This window comes from Olea europaea, unplaced genomic scaffold, assembly GCF_002742605.1.
Source record: "Olea europaea var. sylvestris unplaced genomic scaffold, O_europaea_v1 scaffold1203, whole genome shotgun sequence".
Lineage (NCBI taxonomy): Eukaryota > Viridiplantae > Streptophyta > Magnoliopsida > Lamiales > Oleaceae > Olea > Olea europaea.
In genome coordinates, this window is record NW_019229451.1 from 196,317 (window position 1) to 222,251 (window position 25,935).

Here is a 25,935-nt window from a genome sequence, read left to right on the forward strand (position 1 = left end):
ACGGGCAAATGTGTTTTTGAATTGATATTTGTATTTAATCTTTTCCAGTACTGTGGATGCGATATATATAAGCTTATACAAAGATTTTGTGTTATGTTTAATTAAATTTATAGCTGTAAACTATCTTCTTTCACAGAGTAATTTTTTGAGTATTTGTGAGTATTGATTTGGTATTCATTATTATTGCATAAATAAATTTAATGACTATTGCGAAATAAGTTTTATAATTATGAAATATATATATATATATATATATGCGTGCAATAGAGCATCATATGATTATGAAGAAAAGAGCTATTGGACTTGACAACAAGGTAAAACCAAATTATAACCTAATCAGGATTGTTAAGGTTACCTGGATTAATGATGCTGCCGATCTTCCAGCTCCTGCAACAGCACCTATTGGAACGAAGAGATGTGGAAGCATGTTGTGAAAACATTAATGGCAATGGGCACTGCACATTGTTAAAATACTAACAATAATGTTCAATGAAAGTTGCTAAAAGATAACGACAACATGCAATTAATGTTGCAAAAACATTAATAGAAATGTACTACAAATGTTGCAAAAATATTATAAAGATAATGTATAATGAATGTCGATAAAACATTAATTGTAACATGCAATGAGATTTGTTAAAATATTAAGGCCATGTTTGATCCACATTCTTTTTAAAAAATATATTTCTTAAACACTGATTTGACATAATTTTAACCACATATTCTTCAATAAAATAATATTACATGCAAATTCAAAATTTTTCTTTATTTGTTAACCACGCATTTTTCATCAATGCACTATTCAAAAATGTATTCTTAAGAAAATAATGTGGCTCAAACAAAGGCTAATTGTAACATGCATGGTTTGTTGTTGCATCTATATACTCTATGGCAACATCGAACTCCACAACATACGCCAGAACATTATGAAAAATCTTTTGCAGTGTTTATTGCCTATTGCGGCAGAAGGCATTTTACATATATCTAGAAAAAAATTAATCTTTTTGGATGCAATCAATCTTGCAGTCTCACAGCTTGGAAGATAAATGTTTAGGCATAGATAAAAGCAAATTGTTTTCAACATTATGAAATTCGTAAACTTGAGACAATAATTAAATATTTGGGTTACCGTACATAAATTACCTTTTGAATCAGCATGGTGAAAATGATGCAAGTTCAAAGGTTCAAGTTTAGAAGAAATCTTTTCTAACACCCTTGTCTGGGAGGGATTGTTGCTAGATTTTTAGGAAATTTTTGACCGTTGCATGAAGGAAAATGGGCCCCACATCTGCAACAAATTTGGCAAAGAAAAGGGAGAAAAACTGCAGCCGTATTTTCCTATTATTGAAAATGTCAAAAACATCCTTGTGAGGGTGTAAAATTTAAACCATGTAGGGACAATGTGGTCTTTTCATTAAATTTTTACTTGATTGGTTGGTGTAGTCAAAACTTCCTGCCATCCTGTGGGACCCATTTCTTGCAGCCAACGGTTTGATTTTCCTTAGCAACGGTCCGGATTACACTTTTTAGTGTTACCAGACGGCGCCGTAACTAAAAATCCTACTAATGACGAAGTTAGGGTTGATACAATAACTTTGGAGCTGTTGCATGCAAGAAATGCTCAAAGCATAAACAACACATCGTAATTTTTTTATCGTAATTCAAGAACTCTAGAACTTATAGATGCAATAAGAAAAATTAGTGATAAGATTCATCTATATTTAAATTTCAAGAAAAATAAGTAATAATAAAGTCATAATTTGATAAAATATAATAGTCAATTATATTTGTAAATTTGGCAAATTATTAATTTATGATATGAGTGACACAGAGTTACATAAGAGTTTCCAAAAAAGTATTATTATTTTATTAAAATCATTAATTTAACCTATTATCCCAAGGAAATAACTATACTGTTACCAAACTTTTGTGAAAGATTAAGGGATATCAGTTGAAGTTGAACTTGCAACAAAGATGTAATTGTTACAACAATTGAAGACCGCCAGTAGAGATTTCAAAAAGGCAATGTGCTTGCCCCCATCATTATTATGAAAATACAAAATGTTAAAGATTTGAATAGTGTTGTAAATGTGCAGCACATTTTTTGTTTGGAAACTTGTTTTGAAGAAGAAAATGATGTGAAAAAGACACATGTAAGAAATATCTTACATGCACCATTGTAAGAAAATATCTTCCATGCACCATGCTTATATATATTCCTTCCCAAAGATTATGGGCATAACAAACATAGTTAGAAAATCGTATTTGTTGTGGTCCTTGTATCATATTAATTTGGATGGCACTTACGATCTTCCTTCTACCCCTTGGTTCCTCTTTCATTCAAAACCTTCCCAAACAAATTGTAACAAAAGCTATTGGAAACACCGAATGAAGGTGGAGAATACGTTGTGTTGCAATTGAACAAGCTAACAATTTGAGTACAAATCAATATTCCGGTTATTATAAGCCGAGTTCTTGGACTCATGAATTCGTGATGTCTCTCATGAATGATAGTAGGGTAACACATTCTTTCTTCTTTGCTACATTTAATAAATTAAATCTTGTCTTTAAAATATTCTTTATGTGTAGGCTAGATTTATTTTTTATTTGGCGCATTTTGGAAGCTGTTTATAATTTATTTATAATCGGTCTAATCATTATTCTTACATTTCATGCTATTTACAAGCATTGTTACTTATTCACCACTTAATTTGATTTATTTGTAGTTCAAACTGATGATAACAATTCTAGAATGCATAATAATTTTTTCACAAACACTGGAACAACGAGATTGTAACTCATTTGTTTGTCAATAATACAATGTTAAATTTATTAAAAAGTTTAAGTTATAAGAGAGGAACCATATTAATCATAAAGAGCTTGTCTTTATCATAATAATAATAACAATACACTACGTTTTCTTTTTATCTTGTTCGTAAATCTTGTATTGCATATAATAGAGGAGACTTCTAAAGATGAGTAGTATAAAGAAGTTGAAAAAGGAAGTGATGTAAATGCTTGACGATGAAAGTATGGAGCCATTGGTTGTTCTTGGATCATTTGACAGTATTCTATGCCTAAGTTAGGAATACCGTTTGAGAAAAAGTAAAAAATGTGTCCTTGACCAATGTAAATAGAACAGGTCACGTCCAGTCTGTTCGAATCCAAAGCCAGCCTGATTAGGCAAAAATAAAAAATAAAAAAATAAAAAAAATTCATCTTTTAAGAAATCAATTAAAACCCACTGACTCGTCAATTTTATAAAAACCATGGACCTATTTTTGGTTTCACAGGTTTAAATTTTTCAAAATTGCCCAAAAACCATCTTTTCTAAATCGATGCCTGGTTGGTTTTCAAAATATTGCCCTCAACAGAATTAGATGTTCAAAAAAAATGGAGAAAATGAAGGATGATATCCATTTTTGTGCTCTTTACTTCACTCTCCTTAGAAAGCATGGTTATGAGACTTGTGGAAGTATGTATCGGGTTATCATTCCATTAGATAAAATTAAATACTAACTAGCATAGAATTCTCGTATATAAAACGAGATTTGTAACCTCAATCGTTGGAAAAGAAATAGGATTTTTTTTACTCAATTTTAAATTCGAAATAAATTAGCTTAAGAGTGGTTGATTGAACCTCCAAACTTCAACAGCTCCACAACTGACCCAACATCTATGAACAATCAGTCAATCACGAAGTATTATTACTTGAGATTATATAGATTCTTCTTACTTCAAATTTACAAGGAATCACTTTCAGAAGCTCACCAAGAACCTCAATAATAATTGATTATACACCATGTGAAGAGAGAGAAAGCGAGCACAAATCCAGGGGCACCCCTATTGGAGGGGTGATGAAGCATATTCGTCATAAAAAAAAAAAAAAAAAAAAAAAAAAAAAAAAAATAATAATAATAATAATAATAAAAGAAAAAGAAAAAGTTCCTCATCGGACAAGTGGCGTTGATAGCTTATCTTTGAACTTTCCTTGGCTTAAACATAAGACAGTTTTTTTATTTTTATTTTTTGCTTGTGATCCACAATATCAAAGCTTGTGTTCAGTGAACTGGCACACACTTATATAATAGCAATGAAATGTTTTGAACGTGTGATTTAATCTATTTTCTTCCTATGACTTCTATATGATCAGACACTAACTACTACTTCTTAGATTGAATGTCTTTATTATCTTTTCTTATCATGAAATCATATTTTTCTTGTTCGTTGCATCATTGTAGAGTATATGTTAACGTTCTTCTTATCCTTTCACAACAATTGGTATGAGTTTTTTATTTTTTTATTTTTATCTTTTTTTAAAGTTTAACCTGCTATTCGAGCACACTAAGATCATGAATTCGAGTTTCAGGTTCCGAATGTTGGATCATTAAAAAATGAGTCCAACCTACACCAGAAAATAAAATACAAATAAATAAATGTAATCTTTCTTTATCATTTGCTTTTAAATGAGTTGGTATATAGCCCTTGTTTGAGCCACATTATTTTGGAAAAAAAATCCATTTTTGAATAATGTGTTGATGGGAAATGTGTGGTTAAAAAATAAGGAAAATTTTTAGATTTGCGTGTAATATTATTTCATTGAAAAATGTATTATTGAAATAATGTCAAATCTGTTTAAGAATGTATTTTTCCAAATAATGTGAATCAAACATAGCCAATTTTCAAAATGAGTAGATTTGTTTGCACCAAGTATTTGTTATTATTTGGCTTTTAGTAAATGTTATTAAGATAGTAAAAACAAAGAAAAAGAAAAGGAAAAAAAATCTACCAGTTAAGCCTATTGAAATCACCCGTCCCCCACTCAAGTGTTAAAGGATAAGTCTATTTGTACACATGGCAAGATTCGATATTTTTCGAGAGTAGAGGAGGTACTCTATTGATGCATTCGACCTACCTTTGTCGGACAAGTGGAGTTTGATAGGTTTCGATGTTCTTTCATTGGCTTATGCCTTTGAATATAAGACCCATTGTTTTTGTTGTTACCCTTGCATGTCATCCATCATGACGAGCTGGAGAGTTCAGAACATACTACCAATTTAATAACTATAAAATGTTTTGAATGTGTGATTTAATTAATTTTCTTCCTACGAATTTTCTAAGTTTTTCTAACGATCTTCACACAATAACTACTTTTTAGAGAACTGAATTGAACTCATCTTTTTAGACTTTTTAGTTTAACGGGAGCATCAAATGTCATGCATTCAATTTTCAATTTGACCTATTTATGAAGGTTTCGAGTGTCAGCAAAAAATAAATTATAAATAAATAATTGTAATCCTTCTTTAACATTTGCTTTTAAATGAGTTAGTCTCAAATAATGAAAACGAATAGTTTCATTTTGCAAGCACTATTTGATTTTATTAGACTTAAGGTAGATATGACGATAGATGCAACGGGTGAAATGTCAATGCTCTGTTTGAGTTTCTTTTTCTGGGAAATAGATTTTGGATAGTGATTATTTAGAGAACGTGTGATTAAAAGTCGAGAAAAAATTTGCGATTAAAATTGAGTTTGAAAAAAAAATGAAGTTTTAAAGAATTATAAGCTTTCTGACATGAGCAAGTGCTCCGCTGATTGATTTGACCTGCTAGTTTGATAGCTTTCTTTTATCTTTAATTAACACGTGAATACAGGACAATTTTATTTTGGGGTCACCCTTGCATGTGACCATGTTCAAAGACGCGAACCAGTTGGAGTCTCCAAAACATGATACAAATCAATATATAAAATGTTTTTAATGTGTGTGATTCAATAAATATCTTCCTAGGAATCTTCTATGTTCAGCCAATTAATACATTATTTGTGTTAAGGATCAAATAGTTTCTCACAGTTTTAAGGTTTAACGTGTCTTGAAAAATAGTTTAAATTTTGTCTTTGACAGAAGACTAAAAAAAAAAAAAAACAAAGATAATTTATTTAATTTGTCATTTTCCAATCCTACGTATAAAATATTATAATAAAATCCATGCACCATGCTTATAAATATTCGTAATCAAAGACAATGGGCTTATACATAACAAGAATTATCATCTCTGTTGTATGAAATGATGGCAAACAATATCCAACTCTTACCCATTGGTTCCTCTTTTGTTCAAAATCTTCCCAAACACAATTTGAGAGGAGCTATTTGTAAATTCGAACAAAGGTGGCAAATATGCTGTGTTGCCAACAAACAAACAAACTACTTGATTACTAAACGAGCTTCTGGCTATTACAAGTCGAGCTCTTGGAGTCATGAGTTCATGATGTCTATGGGAGATGATTATGGGGTAGTGGATTCTGTATTTATTTAATTTTTCTATTTTTCACTTCACTTCGAGGATAGTACCTTTTTTTACATATTATAATTATTGAAGTTCGAGCTCTTAAGAAAAAAAAAGGGTACTTGTCGACTTGTTTAAATTTCAATTCATTTCATTTATTTGCTGTTGAAGAAAAAAACTGCCTAGGTGGTGAAAGTTTTACTTGAACCTAGCATACGTTAACTCAAAATGAAATAAAATGAAAAAATGCGATAAATTCAGAACTGAAGATAAATTCTCAGATCTATACAAGAATAATGAACAAAATTTAAACTCAACTTCTATTGATTAATTTTTGTCCTGGAATTTTTTTCCCATCTAATTACAAGTTATCGTACTCTTCGTACAATAAAAAAATTCAGTAAATTGTTATATATATTTTATTTTGCATGCAGAAGAAAGTTCCGAAGGATAGTAGCATAAGGGAGTTGGAGGAGGCAGTGAAGTACATGCTTGATGATGAAGATGCGGAGCCATTGGACATACTTCAATTAATTGATGAAATCCAACGTTTAGGCTTGGGATACCGTTTCAGAGAGAGTACAAAATGTGCCCTCGACAGAATTATCGTTTCAGAAAAAGAGATGAAAAAAATGAACCATTGTATTCATACTTGTGCTCTCTACTTTACCCTCCTTAGACAACATGGATACAAGGTTTCTGCTGGTACGTAGTCAGTCACACATGATTTTTCTTTTTAAATCAATGAAAGCAAGTTTATAAATGGTGTTGTGTGTGTACACAATGGTGTACACATAGCATTACATCATTCTTACATGAAGGGAGATCTACATACAATCAAATATTCGTGAACCTCCCTCCATGTGAGGGGGGTGTAATTCATTGTATACACCTCATAGTGTACATATAACATTTTCCTATATATAAAGACATCAGAGTATTTAACTAAAAGAGTAATATTAGGATTATCGCATGGCAATGAATGATATATATAATAATATAGATATCAAGAGTCTACATTTAATTGGATCTATCATTTAATGTTGGTGTGATGCCATATAGGTTGACATGATCACGATGACATAATATTATTCAAACTAGAATCAATGTGGAAAGAATAGGAAAGCTCAAGGCAAAAGTTAATGCTATTTTTTAATATATTTCTCCACTACAAACGAAGGATTCACGAAACAACAAAAGTGTATAGATTAAGAGCCCGTTTAGTATCCATTTTTTTCAAAATGCATTTTTCTCTCTCTTCTTTTCAACCACACATTCTTTATTAAAATAATATTACACTTAAATAAAAAACTTTTCCTTATTTTTCAACCACACTTTTTCCATCAATTTACTATTCAAAAATACATTTTTACATAAAAATGTCTCTCAAACACCCCCTAAGAATCTTATTACCATTTGATTCCCAATATTTCTTAAAGAATCTTTCCTATTTTTTGTCCTAAATAGCTGGCTTTTATCTCGTGCTCAAATATTTTCGAGAATTTCAAGGACCACAATGGCAACTTTAAGGGAAGCCTGGCCCAGGATGTTCCAGGAATGTTAAAGTTGTATGAAGCTTCACATGTTGCATATACTGGAGAGAATATATTAGATGAGGCAAGAGAATTCACAACTATGAACCTCAAAGAAATGCTGGGAAAAACTGACATGAAAATGGGTGCACGAGTGAGACATGCCTTGGAAATTCCATTTCAAAGAAGAATGCAGAGGCTAGAAGCGAGGTGGAATATTGAAGCATGCACTAACAATGATGAGGCAGATCAACTGCTACTTAAATTAGCAAAACTGGATTTCATCATGGTCCAATCCATGCTCCAAAGAGATCTCCAACAAGTCTCATGGTAATTTTATTACTGAATAAATTTCAATCTAAAATGACATTATCACTAAAAGATGGAGGTGAATCACAATTTATGAATTAAGCTCCTATTCGTTTCCCATTCTTTTTCCATTAAAATAAAAAATATAATCGTTATCCATCACATCAAGTCGCCAAAATTGAATTTCAATCTCTTATGTGGGGTCATAACGACTATATTTTTTATTCTTATTTTTTCAAAAATGGGAAACGAACGCCCCTTAAATTTGTTATCCACTAATGTATTAATTTGTTATGTGATAGATTCTTAGTAGATTATTTCTATCTCTCTATATATACATATAACACCATCAAAGCTTAGGCAATATGAATTCTCAATGTGTTTGGCTACTTAACCCCTTCATCTGGTATGAAGTTATGGAATATGCACGCGGTTAATTTTAAGAGTTCGCATATGGTCCCCGATATGTAATTATATTGAATCTAAATTTACAAATCTAAAATGGATAATAATTAACATGATTTCTCTCTCATTTATATATTATCAATTGTAATTATAGTTTCTTGAAAATTTTATAGTTGGTGGAAGGATGTGGGCTTAGCAAATAAGTTATACTTTGCAAGAGACAGGCTGATGGAGAGCTTCTTTTTGTCAGTTGGAATGGTATTTGAACCACAATTTAGTGAATGCACAAAAGGTTTAACCAAAGAGGCGAAGCTAATCACTATTATAGATGATGTTTATGGCTCTCTTGAAAAACTTGAACAATTTATAGATGCTATCGAGAGGTTTGTACTTGTAAAAAACAATAAATTTATTGCATTTTTGTTCTTCAAAACACAAATTTAATTAATTATTTTTTTATCTAAATTTTGGTGCTCTTGTTGCAGATAGGATATCAATGCTTTGCAGCATCTTCCTGGCTGCATGAAGATATGCTTTTTAGCTCTTTACAACACAGTTAATAACATGGCATATGATGTTCTTAAGGAACAAGGTCAGGTCATCCTTCCTCAGCTCGCAAAAGTGGTAAGTGCATTAATATTATATATTTGAATTTGACAAAGTATATTTAAATATAACAAAATATATTTTCCTTTATTATCTTATTTCTTTAAAATATATTTTTTCATACTTTTGAATAGATGATATCATGTATTTTTGTGATTATAAATATTGTTGTTATATTTTTAAATAAAATGAATCATGGTTTGTTTCTTACAAAATTTATATATTTTGCAAATTCGCATGACAAATAATTTACAAATCAACATATATAAATACATTATCAATATCATTTAATAAAATTTTATGTCGTTTAATATAGTGCATTGTCTCTAATATTTAAAAAAAAAAATCATCTTAGCATTTATACTATATTAACTTTAAAAAATTAAAATAATGTTATCATAATACTGAAATCGCAATAAATTTAGCGTAAAATGTTTGAATCTTTGATATCTTCTAGTTCATTTTTGTTGTAAATACTCAAAATAAATTTTAGTTTGTTCACTTTTGTTAATTGGAATTAAATTTTTTGCAAAGTAAAAAATATATATATATGGTTAAGATAAGATCACTTTGTACAAAAGGAGGAAAAATTACTTTCTTTTAAACTAAAAAAATTTATTTTCTTCTAAACTAAATTATAAAAAGGCAAATAATAGAACAATTATAATTTTAAATTTAACATAATAGATAAGAGTAAAATGAAAACTTTATGCTCATAGGGTAGGACCATGTAAATTTTCAAATATGAGGGGGTGGCCGTGTAGTAAAACTCATGACAATTTATTCTTAAAATTTTTTATTTTATTTTTTTCTTTTCTTAATTGTTGGCCAATATTTTACATTATTAAGCAAGCCCCAATGAAATTGTAATTTCCGCACCCATTTTTTGTTAGATTATAGATAGCTGAAATTATCTCTATAAACCATGTTTTTCAGTGGGCAGATTTGTGCAAACTGTTCTTAAAGGAAGTGCAATGGAGTTACAATAAACATATACCTACTTTTGACGAGTATCTCAGTATGGGATGGTTATCATCATCCGGACCACTTCTTCTTGTTCATGCCTACTTTCTAATGGATAAAAATATTACAAATGAAACTATAGAATGCTTCAACGATTACCCTGCTCTATTATGCTATCCATCCACAATTTTTCGTCTTTGCAATGATTTAAGTTCCTCAAAGGTATGTTACCTTTTAGATCACTTTCTTAGAAGACGACAATAGTTTTTCAAGGGATTAACGCTGATATATATATTTTTACTGTACCAGGCCGAGATTGAGAGAGGTGAAACTGCAAATGCAATTTCATGTTACATGCATGAAAATGGTGTTTCTGAGGAAGTTGCTCGTCGATACATTAGAAGTTTGATTGATGATAACTGGAAGATGATGAATAAAGAATTGGTTTCGAATTCCCTTTTCAGCAATTCCTTTATTGAAATAGCCATAAACCTTGCTCGAATATCCCAATGTCACTACCAACATGGAAATGCTCACAGTGATCCAAATGACATAACGAGAAACCGAGTTTTGTCGGTTATTCTTGAGCCCATTCAATTGACAGCCATAGAGGATCTTCAAACTACTTATAAATTGAGAGAAAAGATAGTTAGCTTCAAGAAGTGAAACTGGTTTATATATTATATGCTGGGATGATTACTGAACAAAGGTGCTGGTTCAACCCTGAACGAGAGGATGCTGCTTGGAGACTTGTACTCGATTCAGGTGTTCAGTTTTAATCAACATGTTTCAAAATTAGTAATGAAAATTTGCTAAAATAGTGTTCTGTTATTGGGGCTATCTGAAATTATTATAAGGGACATTAATTCTATTGTTCTCTTTATGTATTATTGTTATTGGTCGTAGTGTAAAATGTATTCTTACTTTTATAACATGTAATTTTATTAAAAAAAATTATTTTAACGGGGCCTAAGCAAGTTATATTAATTAATATAAAACAACTGTCTCAAAACAGAGGACCAGGTCCAGCTTATAAGTAACAACATTAAAAAAAAAAAGAAAAAAAAAAAAAGACTGATAATGTCAAGAGACTTAGTCCTCTGTCTGGTGTGGCTTCCAATCCCAAATTTATCAAATTTCAATTAAGTTGCCTAGAATCTCCTTAATAAAATAATTGACACAATCCAGTGACCATTTGATTAGGTGTAGTAGATTAGGAGTGCATTTTATCTCATCTGACTTTTCTACCCGCCAAAGTTTTAGCAAAATGACATGATTGCCCTCAATTAAAAGCAGCAAACCCACGCTCCTGCTCCACCACTGGCGGATCCAGTACCTGGCGAGCCCTTGAGGCTGCATGTGCTGGATCCACTGGAAGGAAATTTTTTTTTGGTTGATGATGGCTAAAATTTTATATTATATATCTGATAAGTCATTTTATACACAAACGCTTCTTATAGCGTGGTTGGTTGAAGCTTCCACAACCACATGGAGTCAGGGGTTTGATTTTACTTCAAAGCAATTTATTGTTCAATTTTTCTAAATCAATGATTTTTGCTAAAACTAGTGCAAGAGAGGGAATTCGAACCTTGACCCCTTATTAAGATTGTTGGGGACTTGACCATCGTTGCATTCCTTGACATGTGACCACCAAGTGTAACAATATATCTTCAAGTTTAGTGGTTTTAATGCAAACAAAAGGATTCAAATTTCGAACCTTCGACCTTCCTTTGAATTATGAATGATATACAGCGGTTGACCACATTGAATTCAGTTAACAAGTGCCGCAAAAACAATATATATTCACATTTAGCATAAATAATTGTTATATTTAATTTTAAGTATTTTATTGTGACCAATTATCAACCGGCGGCTGCCCGTGCTCATTCCGAATCTTAGATTTGCCCCTGTGCTCCACCATTTGCAAAAATGGCATTTTGAACAAAGTGCAATCACATAGAATTGTCTAGCTGCTGTGGATGTGTAAAGTGTGGCAGATTTTCAATCAAAATGAGAGCAGTGGGCCCATCTCAACATTCAAAAATCAATTATTTGTGAAAACAAGCGCACTCGAATAAGCGATAAATTGTACTCAAAATTAATTAAACTACATCAAATGTGGCAGATTTTCAATCAAACTGAGAGCAGTGGGCCCATCTCAACATTCAAAAATCAATTATTTGTGAAAACAAGCGCACTCGAATAAGAGATAAATTGTACTCAAAATTAATTAAACTATGTCATAATGTGAACGTGTGATATGTGTGCTACCAAAATTTTTACAAAAGCGTTTTTTGTAGAACACTATTTCTTAAAGTGGAGGATTTGCTTGAGATGGTGACATGTGAACTTCCTGATTCCGTTAGATCTGTTTCTTGATTCTTCTATTGACTTAGTCTGTTCATCTGGCTTGAGACATGTTAATTGGAGGTGTGACTTTTCAGGGATTTGGATACAGTTTTCTTTGTTCTTCTTCTTCTATTCTCTCTCAAAACCGTCGTTCGAGAACCCTAATCTTCTCCTCTTTTCTGATTGTTTGGTTTTGTTATGTATTTACACACTTGGCCAACCCACTGGAGCCTATGGCCCATCCATACTGAACCACATGGCATGGTGGCGAAAGCCCCTAGGCCAACAAGGAACACACAACATCTATAAAGTGGCTCAACGGAAGGCCGAAGTACACTAGCCTAGGTAGTCCATACCTGCCAAGGTGGTTCACACCGAGTCCCAAATGCAGAAGCCAAATTCTAGAACACCTTTGGCATCACTCCTCTTCAGAGATCCGGTCTTACACAAAAATCCTCTTTGAATTATTAATGGGACACCCATCATAAAATGCAAGTGTCTTGTCTTGTCAAGCATAACGGAAGCTCTGTCAATTAATAAATGTATAGCAGGCTACGTAGTCAAACTTGATGCTTAGAATTTGACATGTAAACTAATAAGATGATGCCATGTGTACTTCCAACCGAGGGCCACGATTTAACTTATATTACCATAAATACTCCCCCATGCACCTCATGTAAAGCTAATGCAAGATTTAATACAAGAACAATCACTACACATTTTACTCTCTTGAAATACAGCCTTGTTTACATATAAGTTTAACAAATCGCAATTTGTAATTATTGTACAATCTTTCTACAAACATATCGTCGGATACCGAACGTTGCCGTCCCGTGCCTTTGCGCAGCTCCCACACCTTTAATCTGCCTGTTTCAAACCGTCCACATGTCTTAGTGTGTTGGACTAGGCTTACATGTGTGGGTAGATCCGGTATCTATTGGCAACATATTTTGGGGTCAACAAGTTTTTTGGTGTAACATGATCAAGGACTGAGTGTTCTTTGATCTATTCATTTGAAAAGTGTACTGATTTAGTTTTGTTGTAGTAAGGAACATTTTGTATATCTTGGTTTCTGTTTTGAGGCTATTTTAGTGCAAAGAGCATCATCCACTTTTGTAAATGCTCAACAGGGGATTAGGTGTTGGAAGTGGCCACCAAATTTTTGGGGCTCTGGCCAGAAAAATCTTCCAAGCTCATTTACTTTTCTGCACTTATTTTGATCTGTACGGTTTAGTTGGTTTAATCTTTTTTTCTGTTATTTCTGGACATTTCAAACTAAAGCAGTGCATAATAAGCGATAAGGCTTTAAAAGAAACTGAACAACATCAAGAATAAGCCTCCTGTCTGAGAGTGCTTTCCCTGTAAGTCCTTAGTTACTGCCTTCGTTACTTGCTTGCTTCGGGTCTTCGTCCCTTGCATAATTAGAGATAAGGCTTGTATAGCTGGATCATCCTCTCCTGGAATAGAGATTCTTCCTCGAATCAATGGTGTGGTATATCGAAAGAAGAGACACCCTAGTATAGAAAGAGATGTTTGACATAGAACACGTCAACAATCTTCATGTGGTTGGGAAGCTTGATGCTATAAGCATTTATCTTTTTAGTAATCTCCATGGGATCGATTTTATGAGGCAACAACTTATTGTACTCACCTGGAAGCACAAAAAATTTAAGATAAATATGTTCAAACGAGTTACAATCTTCTAAGGGATATCATGTTAAGGACACTGACGGATCCAGCACTCAACGAGCAAATAAATGTATCACTCTGAATTCATTTACTAATATTTATCATCATTCAATGCTTTTGGACATTTTTATATTCAGGTTGTTTTTCCCTCATGATGAAATGAAGCCCTCATTTGGCCCTCATTCTTTTCTCAAACTTATTCTCAACCACAAATTTCATAATGCTCACAATTTCAATAAAATTTTCAACCACACATATATATTTTTTAAAATTTACTAAAATTCATATTTTTAACTAAAGCAAACAGGGGCTAAATACAACTTCTAAGTGTAACTCAATTTTAAATTAGGCATTGTTTCGTTCAGATAAAAATCATACTTTAAGTAAATTCTTATAAAACTTGATGAAATGTGTAATTGAAAAGTTAATAAAAGTTGTTGATTTCTTGAAATATATAGTGAAAATTAATTATTGACTTTAACTTAAATTTTTATCATTTTTTTGCGCTAAACCAAACAAAGCCAAAAATAAATTAGCTTAAAAGTGATTGGTTGAACCTCCACTGATTTCTAAACCTCCACAACTGACCCAACATCTATGAACAATCACTACTAGTTTACATCAAAATAGTATTACATGAGATTACACAGTTTTTTTTTTTAATTTAATTTAATTTTTTCATTTTAAATTCACACAGAGTTATTGTCGGAATCACACCAAGAGCCTCAAAAAATGAAAACTGATTATACACCACGAAAAGAGGGAGAAAGTGAGTGCAGCTGATTCATAGAAAGAGACAATCGAGTTCCATTTCATACGTTTACAACATCTTGTAAACATCTTAAAAATTAACAATAAATTCAGTTTTTTTTTTAATTATAAATTCATATATTTTATTTTTGTTTTGACAGAAACAACTAAGTTTAGATGAAATTTTTAGACCTCTATCTAGAAAAATCGAAGTTCCCGTTCCCATGATATGATGTAGGAAGGAAACGTGGATAATAATAAAAGGGTCTAGTTTGCAACACACAAACAAATGTTTGTTCAATTTTCGGTTGAACGAACGTGATAACTATTTTGAATCCACCAAATAAATATTGTAATCCATCGATAAACTGAAAAATTGAAATATATTATTAATCAAGAATCGAATAATGAAATTGAATTATGAAAAGGGTCCAAAGCCTCTATATTTATATGCAAGATTATTACCTATTTCTATTAATAGTAGGAAATTGAAATAAGAAAGCTAATAAAATCTAATCTAATTAGAAATCATATTCTAATCAATAAAGAAATTATAGTCATAATTAATTAAAAGATAAAAGTCTTATCACATCTATACCGAAAAAAATAAACACAACAATAAAAATAGAGCCAAAAACAAGTTTCATAGTAGTAAATAATGTTTATCTTATTTCTTTTCTTTTCTTTTCTAATTGGTTTGAATTTTCATTTTGCATTGTCCCATTTTATCACATCATTTTATTTTTATTTTTTACTTTTAGCGCATGCAAAGATAGACGAAGAATATTGGTGAAAAAAAATGGTTCATCTCGGACAAGTGGAGTTTGATAGCTTTTCTTTGACCTTGTTCCCTTGCATATCAAAGCACGTGCTAAGTGAACTTACAGACTCCCAAATATGATAACAATATAATGTTTTTAACGTTGATTTAATTAGATTTCTTTCTAACATGTTTTTAACGTTGATTTAATTGCTAAGTGGATTTTTGTATGTTCGGGACAATAACTAATTCATGGAAAATTTAATATCTTTGTTTTCCCTTTTATCATGAAATCATATTTCTTTGCTCGTCTCATCAATGTATGAGTTTATCTTCTCATGCTTTCACAATAGTTGGTATGACTTATTTTGTAATTTAACTTGCTATTAGAGCATACTAAGGTTTTGCATTTGAGTGTCTTCCAAGTGTTGGATCGTTGAAAAATGAGTCTGACCTTTAAAAGGAAATAAAACTCCAATAAATACATGTAATTAGTTTTTAACATTTGCTTTTAAATGAGTTAGTCTTAAATAATCAAAATGTGCAAATTCATTTGCACCAAGTATTTGTTATTATTTGACTTTCAGTAGATGTTATAAAGATAGTAAAAAAAAAAAATTGAAAAAGAAGAAGAAGAAGAAGAAGAAGATAATAATAGAGAGAGAGAGGAAAAAAAATCTAGTTATTAAAAGCACGCTAGCCCCCAGTTGTGTTAAATTACAAGCTTTCTAGTGTAGTCCTGGTTTGACTTCATTTAAAACTAAAAACAATTTGCTCATTTTCAATCATACGTTCATAAAATAAAATATTTAACTCGTACGTAACTTCAAAATTTTATTCTACTTTTTAACCACACATTTCAAAAATAAATAAAATAAATAAAAAATTCACTATTCAAAACTTTATTTTTACATAATAATGACCATTAAATAGGACGAAAAGTTCTACAGCCTTCTAGGTATACTACTGCATGCATTTGACCTACCTTGTGGGGCAAGTGGAGTTTGATAGCTTTCTTTGCTATTTCCTTGGCTTAAACATTTGAAAATAAGACAAATTGTTTTTCTGGTTCCCCTTGTATGTCGTCCATCGTGAACGAAATGGAGAGTCCAGAAGATTCTACCAATGTAATAAGAATATAATATAACCTTAATTTTTTTTCCACTTTTGAACCACACATTTTTTAAAAAATCACAATTCAAAATGTCATTTTTACACAATAATGAACATCAAACAGAATGTAAAGTTCTACAGCCTTCTAGGTACTCTACTAATGCATGCATTTGACCTTACCTTGTGGGACAAGTGGAGTTTGATAGATCTCTTTGTTTTTTCCTTCGCTTAAACCTTTGAAAATAAGACAAATTATTTTTTTGGTTCCCCTTGCATGTCATACATCGTGAATGAAATGGAGTGTCCAGAGTATTCTACCAATGTACTAAGAATATATTGTTTTGAATATGTGGTATAATTATTTTTAGACCCAAAATTTTCTATGTTCACACAATGAATATGATAAGTGTTATCTAGGCTATTAGATTGAAGCTTTTGTTAGTGATTTGGATGAATTATAGCTTAATTTTACGTTCATCATTTTTGTTAGCTAGGTAAAACTCTATGCAAAATGATAGAATTCGAAGATGTGAAGGAGAAATAGACGAAAAAAAGGAAATCCAAAGTTCGTTGACCTAATAGCAATACTATTAATTCGGCAACAAAATCACTCATACCTAGTAATGCAAGGGAGGCCATCTTTTAGTAATTGATGCGAATCACAAAACGATGATTGAAAATCATATATGATAAATTGGATGCAATTAGAAACAAAAGGAGTGAAGCATTGAAATCTAGTCAAAATATTTCACCCATAAATTTTCAGCTTTATAAGTTATGCTCTAAATTCTCAGCATTTATTAATGGGAAAATTGCAGCAGAAGCACCAAACCTTTAAAATATTTGCAGACTTTTCCCAAACTTTTGATTTGTAACAGTCATCCTAACCTTCACATACGTTGGCAACGTTGCAGTGAAGGCCCTTTTGGACAGAAACTGTCCAAACGCCCGTCAGTTGACCATCCAAATAAAAATTTGACCACTTTTAACCAAAATAGAGGAGGGTAAAATCGTCCAAACACTTAATACACCTTCTCATCTTCCTTTTTATTTATTTTTCGAATTTCTGGTGCATGACTAACGAGAAGAAGAAAATAAATATTTGCCCTGAAAGGGACACTGAACTCGCCTGAAGTTGGAGAAGTTAATGACGGAGATGTCGGATGTGCATGCCATCTAAGGGGATCTCTACGGAAACCGGTCTATGGTATGTTTTTGCAGGTGTCGTCGTTAACAGTTATAGAGAGTAAAAATTTTGAATACGTAGTATTTCTAAAAAACCCATATACCTGAATGTTGAGATTGTTACAAAGAAGTACTATAGCCCCTTGTCTGTAATCGACTTTGTGTTTTCGTTGTTTATGGTGAACGCAATACGTAGTATTTTTGAAAATTGCATGAAATGGACTATATGGACAAAATGTTGTAATGAGTATGTTGGAACGTCTATTGTCATATTCATATTTGTTTTGATTAGCCTTGTGTAATGTTTTCCCTTTCAGGAGAGAACTCCACCTATTTCACGGTCCGCCTGAACCATGGTGAGATGTTTTCCAGTAAGATGAGGAATTACGTGTATGAACATGGTAAGATCAGCTATCTCGACTAAGTGGATCCAGATTTATTTAACCGATTTTTGTTAGACAATGCAATGAAGATGCTGAGTTACAAAGAGCAAATGAGATACATCTATAGGCTTGAAAAGAAAAGATTGTCAGTGGGTCATTTTGATTAGTTACTGATGCAGACTTCATGACTATTGTAAAATGGGTTGGTCCTACAAGAGTTGTAGATATGTACTGTCTGCCGATACAAACCGCAATGCTGGAATTATCATGGGATGAGAATGAACCAACTGGATGTATAGTGATTGAATTGGAAACTGGTGAGATTTTGGAGAGTGTGTGTGTCAACAATGAGGATACGGAGGTTGGACAGAAACTTGCGTTTGCAGTTGAGGTTTTCGATGACATGCTAGAGGGTGATGATTTTTACGTGGTTGATGAATTTGAAGGGGATCAGTTACGTGAGTTAGATGGTGTGGATAGCAGTAAAGACAGTGTAATGGAGGCACATGTAGGTACAAATGATCAGCAGGTGGAGCAAATACGAGAGACGTCAACCTCTGATATACCATTTTCAGTTGAAAATGAAGCAGGAGTAGAAGTTGCAAATGATGAACCGGCTGGATTTGCTGAACCATCAACAATTGGAAGTGCAACCGTTGATTAATCATCCGCATTTGAGGGTGCATCAGGAGTGGATGATCATGAAAACACGCAGTTTGAGAGTGCAACAGGATTGGAAGATCCTGTTGACACACAGTTTGAGCAGCCCACGTTTGAGGGTGCAACGGGATTGGAAGATCCTGTAGACACGCAGTATGAGCAGCCCACGTTTGAAGACAGGATTGGAAGATCCTGTAGACACACAATTTGAGTAGCCCACGTTCGAGGGTGCAACAAGATTGGAAGATCTTGAAAATGCACCTGTTGAACCCTCTGTTGAAGAAGCCATTAATGCTCAGATTATTGGCACTGGTCTTCTGGTGGTGAATCAGAGGTGGAAGAAGAAGATAATGATATTGGCTTAGAACATTTCTCCAAATCTGAATACGAATAGGAGGACGTGGAAGAGGACGTCCAAGGTGAAGACACATTTTTCAAATTGAGTGAGGGATTTGACTTTGAGCTGGGGAATGTACGCGATGAGGGACCTAATCAGCATAATGTAAATGTAAATAAAGTAAACTGTGATTCAGACTATGGGAACTCGGATGACCTGAGAAGTATGTTAAGTGGTGATGAAGCGGGTGCCACAAGTAATAGCAGAAAGGAAGTTTGGTTCAACCCTTCAACTGACATGGAGGACCCTAAATTCCAGATTGGTTAGAGAACTACAGACTGGTTTACCTGTTTGGGGGCCTCAAACGTTTATCCGTCATAGGTTTGGGGCCCCTAATGCTTATTTTTAAAACGTTTGTGGCCCCCAAATTCTTATTTGTCATAGGTTTGGGGCCCCAGATGCTCATATTTTAAAGATTTGGGGTCTCAGATACTCATTTGTTGTATATTTGGGTTTCTGTTATTTACATATACTAACATGTTTAAAATGTTTTGCTGCGCTATACAGGAATGAAGTTTGAGAACACAAAAGTTTTGAGAGCAACTATTGTACAATACTCTGTGAAGAATGCAAGAAAAATGGGATATGTGAAGAACGAACCACATAGGATAAGAGTAAGATGTTAAGAGAATTGTCCATGGCAACTGTATGCCTACGAACAGCAAGACTGTAGCCTAAGGATCAACACGTTTCGGGACGAACATAGCTGCACATTGGTCTGGCAAAACAGTAAGGTCCATGCCGATTTTTTGGCCAAGAAAAACCGATGTAAGTTCAGGTCTGATCCGAAGTTATCCATGAACAGTTTCATGGAAACAGTGAAGGAGGACTGTATGTATGAAATATCAAAATATCAGTTTTATAGAATAAGAGCAAAATGTGCAGCGGTTGTAACTGGACTTGTTGAGGAATAATACAAGATTCTTTGGGACTATTGGGAAGAGTTGAAGAAAACTAACCCTGGAAGTACTGTGCAGGTTGAGAGAACATGAGGTGTGTTCAAGAGAATGTATGTATGCTTGGGGGCATGTAAAGAAGGTTTCAAGGCTGGTTGTAGGCCTATGATATGACTTGATGGGTGTTTTTTGAAGACTACACATGGGGGTCAATTATTGGCAGCAGTGGGAATTGACGGTGAGAATTGTATGTTCCCAGTTGCTTGGGCAATCGTGGATGCAGAGAATAGAGCCAACTGGACTTGGTTTATAGAACTTTTGGTGGTGGATATAGAAATATATAATAGTAGGGCTTGGACTTTCATATCTGACAAGTAAAAAGGATTGGTTGAAGCCCTGAATTAGTGTTGTGAAGGTGCAGAATACAGGTGCTGCGCCAGACATTTGTACAGCAATTTCACTCTCAATCATAAAGGGCTAACTCTGAAGAATTTGTTCTGGGCTGCAGCCAAGTCTACAACTGTACCAGATTGGAATGCAGTTATGAATGAGATGAAGACGGTGAATGAAGAAGCCTTCTGTTGGTTTAAGGAGAAGCCTGCAGCTTAATTGATGAGATCACATTTTCAGGAGCATAAGAAGTGCGATATGTTGTTGAATAACTTGTGCAAAGCTTTCAATGCCTCCATCGTTGTAGCTAGGGAGAAGCCTATAATCACAATGTTGGATAAGATAAGGCACCAACAAATGACACGGATGGTTGTAAAGAGGGAGGCAGCTCAAAGGTGGGATTGTGCATATGGTCCAAAAATTTTAGGGATAATTGAGAAGGATAAATCAGATGCTAGGTTTATAAGGGCAGATTATGCATGTAATAAAAATTTTGAAGTTCGTAACACAGATGGTTTGAGGTGGAGTGTGTATTTGGTGACGAAAGAGTGTGCATGTAGGAAATGGAAATTGAGTGGAATTCCTTGTGTACATGTCGTTTCTGGTATGTTGTCAAGGAGAATAGACATAGATGAATTTGTAGATGAATGTTACAAGGAAAGATATCTAATAGCATATAACTCCGTGATTCAGCCAATGTCAGGGCCCAAACTTTAGCCTGAATCAAGGAAACACCCATTGAAGTTACCAGTGAAGAAGAAGCAGGCAGGCATGCCTAAATGCTCAGAAAAAGATCTCAGACCAAACCACCTGCTGGAGTTAAAATGACTCGAACAGGCATGCAAATAACGTGTAAAAGGTGTGGAGAAGCTGGACACAATATGAGAGCATGCACTGCACAGACGCAGCCTACTGACGTACCACAGTCACAGAAGCGAAAAAGAAAGAGAGATACAGCTACCTCAAAGGGAAATGCATCATAGTCACAGTCACAGAAGAGGAAGGGAAAGAAGTCCAAAGTAGTGTAATCTAGATGTCATTGGATGTAGGAATGTAATTGAACTTTTTGAAATGAATTATGGAATTTGATGTTTTGGGAATGGTACCATGATAATATATGTGTTAAGTGTTAAAATACTCTTTATTTTGAAGGTTGAAGTTTTATTTGTGATGTCATAAATTGGATTTCATAAATTAATCTGTGCTACCAATGTATACATGTTTTTATGTTGCATCTACACTTGAAGTTGTTGTTAATTTTGTACTAGAAATTGTTGTTAAAATAATGGGGGTATTTACTATAAGTAGATGAATAGAAAATGGGCATTTTCCACCATTTTTTCAAAGGTATGGGACCAACAATCCACAAGTGAGAAATGTTGGGGGCTTTATCTGCACTATATACCTAACGTTTAGGGCTTTCATTGCAAGATTTACCAAATGTTCGGGTGTTAATATTTGCATATTTATTTGAAAACAAAATTGGTCAATGTTAACAGTGAACACGTACAGAACGCCATAAAATTACAACTGCATTTAAGCCTTCATTAACATAGGAAAAGTAGGTTACACAATGAAGAAAGGATTATTACAGATCCAACTAAAAAATTTGACCACTTCACAAACATTCCACATACAAACCCACAAAACCAAATCCTCCATATCCCACCTCCATTCGAACGGAGTTGCCTAATTTCAGCTTCCATCTCTCGTCTCGACCTCAGAAGACCAGGTATCAGCTCCCTCGATCTCTAACACATAGGTGGATCCCACCAAAGAAAGAATGCATAGCCTTAGAGATCCATCCCTCGTGGACAGGTAAGAAATTGTCTACCTGGGTTTAAGTTAGTCCACGATGTCTACATTTGGGCACAAGTTCCACAATTGTACACTAGCATCTCCATTACTTCTACGTTCGGTTCAGGATGTTGATAGAGAGTGAGAAACTAACAACTAACAGACAATTTATTAGGGTTGTACTTGTATTTTTCATTTGGAGGGAAATGAACAAGTAAAAAGGGGCATGAGAAGGTGTTTTGAGTGTTTGGACAATTTTACCCTCCTCTATTTTGGTTAAAAGTGGTCAATTTTTTATTTGGACGGCCAACTGACGGGCATTTGGACGGTTTCCATTCAAAAGGGCCTTCACTGCAACTTATGTAAAGGGTAGGGGTGACGGCTGCTACAAATCAAAGGTTTGGAGAAAGTCTGCAAGTGTTTTAAAGGTTTGGGGCTTCTTCTGCAATTTCCCTTTATTAATATCGGAAGAGAAAGATAGCTTTTAAACGTACTTTATATCATCTCAATCAGATATCGAAAAAGAAAGATATATCAACCATACTTATGGCAACTCAGAGACGAAATCATGAATGCCTTTTTCCAAACCCGAGAGCATAAGATGTGTTCCACACTTGTGCACCAAACATACCCTTCTGCATGCATGGTTCAAAAAATGGCCAGACCAGGCTACTGTCAAAACTCTTTTGAAAACAAATTTTAACTTGTTTCTCTACCTAAATTCGATTTTTATAGTATAGAACTTGGGTAAAACATTAATGATCTCTCTCTAGCCTCTTAATATACATTCATATCATAAAATTCATCAAGAAAAATAGGTGAATTCTCATCTTTTTGGAGAGAAGATCAACCTAGTAAAGGATTGAAGGTCAATTAAATAAAAAATTTGAAGATTTCGAGTTTGGAATTGAAGAAGAACGTCTCTTATATTTATCATATTCCGTGTGATATCTATTTATTATTTTTCTTGTAATTTATATAAAATCATGCTAGGCTAGATCTTTGTTTGTATTGGATGAAGACGAACTATTGCGCATATTAATTTAATTCAAGACAAGTAGTTTAGTTAATTTCTGATTAATCCTGCATTCTCGTTGTTTTATTTAATTGCTTGACCATAAATTTGGTAATTAATTATTTTGTTGTAGTGTTGGAAAATTCATAATAAGTTTAGAACAATACATGATTAATACGTGGACAAGAGATGTTAGAAATAACATGTATGACTTGTACAATCTATGTGATAATCTTGTGCTTGAATGTGTTTAAATCATATAAATTTGGACTAGGAATAGAATCAAGATCGTGTCTAGAATAAATTTATATTGAAGTAGAAAGTTGAATATAATAGAATTATCAATTGTCAATAATGCATTGTTGAAACTAAATTACATATTTGAGAATTGAAATCGATAACAATTAGTAAATTTGTAAGTCCAATATAATCATTCCAGATGAGTCTACCACTAATGTTTTTGAATATATCTTAGAATAACTAAGAATAATTACAAAATCTTCTATTTCATGTTACATACTTCGAATATGATAAAAGATTAGTACACATGAATTAGAGTTTATTCCATGTAGGACGATACACGTAACTCATCACCTATAACTTGTCAATGGTCCTGTCTTGGTTGTGGGATTCGCTTGATCAAAATATTTTTTAGAAAATTGAATATAACATTCATTGTAGACTTTTAACATAAATTCACGACTTTGTTTTGTATCATATATTTTATCCTCTAATTCACTCACAATAAATGGTACGAGTTTTTTAGTTTAAAGAGCTATTGGAACGGACCAATATCATGCAATTGAGTTTCAATTTCAACTATTCATAACGGTTCCAAGTGTTAGATTGTAAATAATAAATAATCAAAAGAATAGATTCATTTGCAGCAGTATGTGATTTTAGTAGATATGACGATTTTTTATTTTAACATGCTATTCTAGCATGCCAACATCATGAATTCTAGTTTCAATTTCACCAATTTATGAAGGTTCCAAGTGTTATTATTGTAAATAAATAGTTAAATGAATAGAATCATTTGCAAGCATTATTTGATTTTAGTAAACATAACTATTGATGTAACGTGTGAGGTGTTAAATTACAACATTTCTTGCACAAAACACGTACTCCACTAATTGATTTGACCTGCTAGTAGTTTAATAGCTTTCTTTGGTCTTTATTTAAACTTGAGAAGATAAGAGCGCTTGGCTAAGAAAAAATGCCTTGGTCGGCTTTCATTTGTCTAGCAGTTGATTTATTTATTTATTTATATTTTCTCTCTTTCTTCTTTTATTTTGTGGTTACGCTTGCATGTGACCTTGCTCAAAGACGTGAACGAGCTGGAGTCTCCAAAACATGATACCAATCAATATATAAAATGTTTTATTGATGTGTGATAATTATCTTACTAGGAATCTTCTATATTCAGAGAATAAATACAATTATTTGTTTTAAGGATCAATTAGTTCGGACAGTTTTAAGGTTTAAATAGTTAACGTGTTTTGAATGCATAGACTTGCGACGCTATCACGGCCAACTATATTCAATTTTAATTTGTCTTTGACGGAGACTATGGTAATGTAAATGTGAAAAAAATAAAAAAAATGAAGAAGATAATATGTATTTAATTTATCATTTTTGCAGTACGACGTATAAATATTATCTTAAGAGCCATGCACCATGCTTATATATATTCCTACCCAAAGAAAATGGGCATAAACATAACAAGAATTGCTCTTCCCTGCTGTGTCAAATCATATCGAGATGGCAAACACTATCCAACTCTTATTCCTTGGTTCCTCTTTTGTTCAAATCCTTCCCAGACACAATTTGAGAGAAGCTATTTGTAATATTGAGCAAAGGTGGAAACTACGTTGTGTTGCCAACAAACAAATTGACTACTCGATTACTAAAAAAGCCTCTAGCTATTACAAGCCAAGCTCTTCGAGTCATGAGTTCATGATGTCTGTGGGAGATGATAATTGGGTATAGGGGATGTTGGATAATTTAATGCTTTAAATTACTGGATCTTTCATGTTAAATCATCGAGAAATATAAGAATTAAAGCGGAAGCATACCTGAATCGAACATGGTTAATGCAATATGAATTTCGCAGTATGATCTTCCAAATCTACACGCAGTCTCCTTTTCCTCTCTGTGATGGGATGCAGTAGAGAATGAATAATACGTTTCGTTGCGTGTGATCTGAGGACCATAACCTATTTATATGGGGATGCCCTTTGACCTAATTCGGCCTATCATAGAATTAGGACTTGGGCCCGATCTCTACATATATGTAAACCCACACTTTAATTTGATACATTAAAGCCCAAAATCGAAGCTTTATTAGATCACTTTAATTGGGCTCAACAGAATTCGATAGCCTATAATTTAACACACAATTATTCACACATACAAGCCCATCTTTAATTAAAAATTCTTACAATCTCCCACT

At 33.0% G+C, this 25,935-nt stretch overlaps 1 pseudogene; it reads left to right on the forward strand.

Annotated features, from left to right (window-relative positions):
* The first annotated feature begins 2,275 nt into the window (after positions 1 to 2,275).
* On the forward strand, positions 2,276 to 10,989 carry LOC111374118 (annotated as a pseudogene).
* Positions 10,990 to 25,935: the final 14,946 nt, after the last annotated feature.